This window comes from Limulus polyphemus, unplaced genomic scaffold (assembly GCF_000517525.1).
Source record: "Limulus polyphemus unplaced genomic scaffold, Limulus_polyphemus-2.1.2 Scaffold200, whole genome shotgun sequence".
Lineage (NCBI taxonomy): Eukaryota > Metazoa > Arthropoda > Merostomata > Xiphosura > Limulidae > Limulus > Limulus polyphemus.
Window position 1 is genome coordinate 308,938 of NW_013665810.1, and position 6,423 is coordinate 315,360.

A 6,423-nucleotide genomic window follows, 5' to 3' on the forward strand; every position below is an offset into this window, starting at 1 on the left:
ATGTTAGAATTTAACGTTTGGGAGGAGCATTTACTTAACGTACTCACGTGATAGTATGAGGAATGTTAAAAATGCTTAATTGAGGCGTGGTTTACTGTCAATCACTTCTCCACGTGACTACATTGGAATTCAAACAATGTGGTAGTAGGCGGGGTACCTGCCAATCACAAATTTTAATAGGGGAACATTTCTAGCAATTGTCGTTTTTACGTAATAAATGAAATGAAAAAATAAGTTTTTTGACTCGCTATTTAGAAATCAATATTAAAATATCCAGTAAGGAATACTCCTAATAGAAAAATAAGCAACTGCGGTGAAAACGGGTCAAACTTAAAGGGATCTTTTTGATAATATTCTAAATTCTCCCTACCTTTTCAGACCTTGATTGTAACATAGCTAAGCCTAGCGCCTGTGGCTCTGTGTTTGATATAGTTTTGAGCGAAAAGTAGATGAACTGATCTGTGGTAAGATGAAGTTAGACCTATGTTGTTGCTAGGAAAAATTGTGGTTATTTACGCTTTATATGTGAACAGAGTATACGTAGACTTTGTGGTAAGTATTCTTAAATTTTTAAGTTTTTCGTATGTCAAACTGTATAGGGTTATGTAACTGAATTGCCTTTTGTTGGTTCAAATATGGCGGCGAGCCACGAATACTGAGGTCGTACGCGTGGGTAAGATTAATATTACGTTAATTCACTAAAACATAATCGTTTTCACAAAAATGAGGTAATAAACGTTTAAGACATAAAATAGAAAGGTTATATTGAGTTGCTCAGTTAAATGTTTTTGTAACTGAATCTTCCAAAAAAGGCACATAGTCCATCGGTGAGGTAATGAAATGTGTTTTAGGCCTAACATATTAAAAAAAAAAAGCTGTGGAGAGTTAGCCTAAATTTAGGTAACGACTAGTATCAATGTAACATTACCCCCGATACTCGAGTTTTTGGAAAACGTTAGCCAGGATGCATGTATTAAAACATATGTAGATGTAATATTCGTTCAAAGTCTTAAGTTAACATCCAGTCCAACTGTAGCAGGCTAAGTAAAGAAGGATGAGGAATGATATTAAAATATAACACTAAAAAGGTGACAGAATGTTATTTTGTTTTCTGCTTATCATTATCAAGGTCACACAACATTCAACCTCCAGACACTAACTAAGGTTGCTAACACTTAACCTGTTGAGTAAGTTTATAGCTATGAAAGTCCAAATTTTCATCTTGCCAAACAAAAAAGGAATGAAACATATAATCCGTTTTTTGTTAATTCCAACTTGCACAATATAAATCACGAATTTTGTTAGTTAGCTTGTTGAAACATTTGATGAACTGTTCTGGTTTTAATAATAAATTGAGAAATAATAAATTAAAAATTTGTGATAAATTACAGTAAGAAAACACAATGGGGAAAAAAAAGTAAAATCAGTAATACGAACATATTGAAAAATGTAATTTAAATGAAGACTGCATGTTGTTCAGAATTTACTATATGTTATGTTAAAAAGAAAGACATGGATTTATCTTTACTCAGAACAAAATTGTTTTACAAGTACAGTTTTACTTTTTCTGTTTCTTGAACAGAGGCAATTTCCATGCTGCAAATGATTAATGCCGTTAGCTACTGCATTAGTTCTGACCTTTGTCCACCTTTGTTCTTAAATCTGTATAGTTGACATTTGTAATTCAATAAGTTTATTCTTCTGAAGTGCAAGCCTTTGCTAACACTTCCAAAGTTTTTTATCATCCTAATCATGTTGTTTCTAATAAATTTCTACAAGTAGTATTGTTTGTGAAACCAGCATGTCAACATTTTATAATAAGTGAATTTGACTAAACATAATGCAGTTCTTCTGTCTAATCATTGCTTAACTCCTTTGTAAAAATTAAAATTTTTTGTCAAAAGAACTTCATGTTAACCATTCTTAAAAATTTGTTAAAAACAGTTAAGATTATTTGTATTTGCTATTGCTGTATGTGTTACTATTTTATGGCATTTTATAATAAAATTCTTGATCATGCTGTTAATTAACTATGGAAGTTCTGATTACTAACGAGGAAGGAAGCTACATTTAAGGTTTTTGCTTTAATTTATTATCTGAGTGAGTAAATGCAAAATGAACTTAAGTTTTTATTTGAGAGAACAAGCAAAGTAAGGAGAGTTAGTAAGTTTGTAAATTTTGGTAAACAAACTGGATGGGAAATGGTCAATAATACAGATTACTTCTGTCTTTTGTGTAGCATCTTTAATCTTAATTCAAGTCTAAAATGGGACATTCTCCATTATTTGCTTGGAATATGAACTTTCTAGAACAAATCCAGGCTGATTTTGAGATGGTTAAATGGTTTCTTCCCAAAAGTTGTATATTTTTATAACAAATTTACCTTTATGGATCAAGTAGAAAAATGGATATGTGAAACAAACAGCAGATAAAACAATTTGAAATGCACAAATTCTATTTACTTAGGGTATGCTTTATTATTATTTTAACAAGAAAGCAATTAAAATACTTGTGATTCTTGTTTTCTTACTGAAAATTAAAATTCCTATTCATAAAGCATGAAACCTTAGCTACATAGACACTGTATCATTGATAAGCTGAAATGTTCATGCTGTGTGATGCTGTAAGTGTGACATGTTGACCTAATTTCTAAGGCTCCACAAGCAAATCATGTGTTGGAATGGGATCATGTTCCCTATTCATTCTTAAACAATTAGCTAGATATGTTCTTAAAATTTCCAAGTAGGGTAGTCCTGATAAAGAAAATAGGCTGATGAGGTGTAGTAAGATTAAACTGGTGGGATGAATATATCCTGGCTGTGGATTGAAGTAATTAAGATCTTTTGGTATAAATGATTCTGGTTTGTTTTTGAATGGGTGAATGTTATTGATAAAATTACATAATAATATCAGTTTCATATTAGGTAAAGTTGATAGTAACTTATAAACTTGTTATACATGAAAAAGAAAATGACAGTTTCCATTATGATACTAAACCTTATGAAGTCAGTTAATTTTCAAAACATCTTGTTGTTTAATCTAAAAAATGAGAGAATTTGAGGTGTTTTTTTGTCCCTTAAATAAGTTTGTAAATGAGGCTAGTTAAAGTCTTATAAAAGGTAAAAAAGATTTAACATTTTAGACTTCTATTTAAGCAATTATGCTTGAAAAAAACAATAACTTTTACCAGTTTAGAGTTAATCTATCAGTTAAAAGCAATCTTTGTATTGTGTGCAAGAAGCCTCTTACAGCAGTGTAATATGATCTTGAGCAATGTAGTGGATGAAAAAGGATTAAGCCAAGAAAGTTGAAGTATTAACATCCTTATATCTATTTTTTAAAAACAAAGAAATGTCTCTATTTTCCTTCACTCTAACCAAAGAATTACATAAAAGCTTTTGATTAATTAGCATGATTTATTAGTAACTTATTTGGTTCTTACTGGAGGACTTTTATCTTTAGATCTCATAGATTAGTTCATTTGCAAATTTAAAATCTAACTTCTCCTAATGAACATTTTATCATAATTCTCTATTTTTCTTTCCATAATTTTGTATTGATATTAAGCTCTGTGTATGAAGGCGTAGCTAGCCAAAATATTGAACAAAATTTTCTGAAGTTGTATCATGTTTAATGTACATGAGCATTCCAACCTGGAGCATAAGCTAGAACTTATCTAGCAATTTCTTTGGTAATAATTTAATGATCATTAATTGTATACAGCAACTCAGTTTTGTCATTCAGCATCAAGGTGGTGATTAACGTGAAATTCCTCTTTCAAAATCCTAGTTAAATACTACAGAGTTTTGCAGTCAATCTCCCTGAATCATAGATCAAACTAGACTTATCCATTTTATGGATACCAAGAATGATCTTGGTAACTGTAGTGAAACTATGTAATGGGTCAAGTTAACAAGTATAGCCTGCCAAAGGCATGTTTATAGTGTTAAATCAAAATTTGTGCAAAATTCTTATTAATTTGTAATTAACAAGAAATGTTTTGCTTAGGTATAACATTAAAAAGTAGTGCTGAATCGTATTAATATAATTTCTAACTTAATAAATTCTTTACAAACAAACCCTAATGTTGAAATGAGTCACTGGCATACCAAAAGTAAAATGGCTGGTAAGAACATGATGTGGCACAAGTTTCCAAAGAATAAAACAATATATAGGTTGTGGATTCATAAAATCCAAAATGACACAGGAAGATGTTTTCAAATTTCAGGCAATGCAAAAATATGCTCAGTGCATTTCAAATCTAATGATTTTATAGCACCATTACACAATTTTTGACTGGCCAATACATCAGTGTGAGGAATGCATAACTAAGGCTTAATCATTTTTGAAATCTTATCAAATGAAAATATGGCAAAGATGATTTTCAACCAGTAGTGAAAATATTAAGTATGTTTGTCATAAGACAATAATAGTACACCTATTATAGTAATTGTTACTATTATTTATTGAATGTCTTATGACTAATATAGTTAATTATAACTATGCTTTGTCAGCTTAGAAAATATGTTTATACCATAACATTAGTGAAATGTACATATTCAGTAGTCTTTATTTTAATAATAACAGTGATATTGGGTTTAGTTAAGTATATCTATGCATTTTGAATTAGAATTTATCATAAGAAGACATCCATGTAAAATTATAATATATTTTTTGTCCTTTCCATTGAAGATGTCACAACTATTTTTCACATATCTGTGTATAAAATACTAGTAATCTTTATACTTTTTTCAAATAATGCATGTGGTTTTTTATGTTTAACATTTTGTAGTAATATTGGGTTAGGAGACCGCTTCATTTTGTCAATGCTTTTAAAATATGTTAAGTCAACCTCTCATTCCATTGCTAGCCATACAGATGCATGTGAGGTGCCAGAGATTATACCCATTAGTTGATTCAAAAATTACTAATGTCATGGCGCTGCTGGGTAACTGTGAACTGGTCAAAAACTGAGAAAACTTACTTGGACTGGTTATTGACATAGTTACCCCTAACAACATTGTTTGACTGCTAAACATCAAATGTGATTAGCTGGTTACAATGAAACAATCTCTTGGAAATGCTTAAAATTTCCAACCATTTTTCAATCAGCATTTATTGCTACAAAGTATTTCTTATTTTTTCAACATGATTAACTGGAGGAAGCCAACAAATGATCTTCAGATATTGTATTTACATGTACAGAAGTTTTTGGCAAGAGGTCCTGTAATGACAGCTGTAATATACAAGGTTTGGTAAAAAATAAAATGTTTTTACGACCATAAAAGATGATATTGCTGGATAAAGCCTGTCTCGCTCTTGTTTTTACTTTTGCATTTTGGCTACTCAAGCTTCAGTCAATTAACTAAAGCATAGTTAAGTGTTTTGCAATAAAATATTTTTGCTTTTATTATGAAGACATTTTTTCACATGCAAGAACATCTATATTCTAGCTGTAGGTAAAATTTAGTATTTATTTTACGTATTTGAGATATTAATGTTTGACTGTTTTGCTTTGTGAGCTTTAATCAAGATTTTTTTATTTTATAACTTTAAAGTTAAGGTTTTGGTGATTTAAATTATGTATATACGTAATTTGTATTTGTACTATACACCATTTATAATCATTTGGAATTTTAAAACTCAAAATATGTGATAATGAAACAATAATTAAAAAATATTTTCAATACTTTTTGTTTTGCAATATGTTCAAGAATAATTCTTTTATACCCAATCAACTTCAAGATGTGAGATCAAATCTTGTATTTAGGAGACCTAAGCGTTATGTAGTTACTATAGTAAACAAATGTGTGCTTTGTACCCTGTGAACTGGACTTTTTTTTGGTCAATAATTTACTTGGATATCAAAGCTGTCTTTTTGTTTTGTGTAACTGCCGATTAGTCTGTTATTGTAAATTGTAAAAAAACAAGTAAGTGCACCAAAAATAAGTGATAGCCAAAAACAAAATGTTGAAAATGTATAATATTGTCTCTATTAAGGAACTGGGTCACTGTTCATGTGTATTTAACACTGTTGTTTAGACATATTCTATATAATTTTACTAAAATGAAACCTTTGCAAATAATTATGTTGTGCTTGTAAGAGTTGTTGACTTTCTCAGCTATAATACTTGTGCACATGTTAAATTACATGATAGTGACTCAATTTTATCTTTCGTGTTACTATTATATTTGTAAATGCTTACTTTCATTATCTACATGCTAAGCACTGTCTAGAAACTTCTAGGATATTCCATATAAGCTAATACATAAAAAAATATCTATAATTTTCCACAGATAATGTTAAGAAAAAATTTCTCCTGAGCTGTTCCATATAATTCTACAATAAGAATGGTGTGTGTGTATGTTAAAGATGTGTATATATATATATATATATATATATGTAGTGTAGTATGACAACAG

The 6,423-nt window shown here is 29.6% G+C and overlaps 1 protein-coding gene across 1 annotated transcript in view; it reads left to right on the top strand.

The window, feature by feature from the left end:
- Positions 1-262: 262 nt before the first annotated feature.
- The window catches only part of LOC106478341 (serine/threonine-protein kinase LATS1-like), a 59,456-nt gene continuing 53,295 nt past the window's right edge, over positions 263-6,423 (top strand). The window contains exon 1 of the mRNA XM_013938879.2: positions 263-552. The gene's annotated coding sequence lies outside the window, so the exon portion shown is untranslated. The remainder of the gene's footprint in view (positions 553-6,423) is intronic.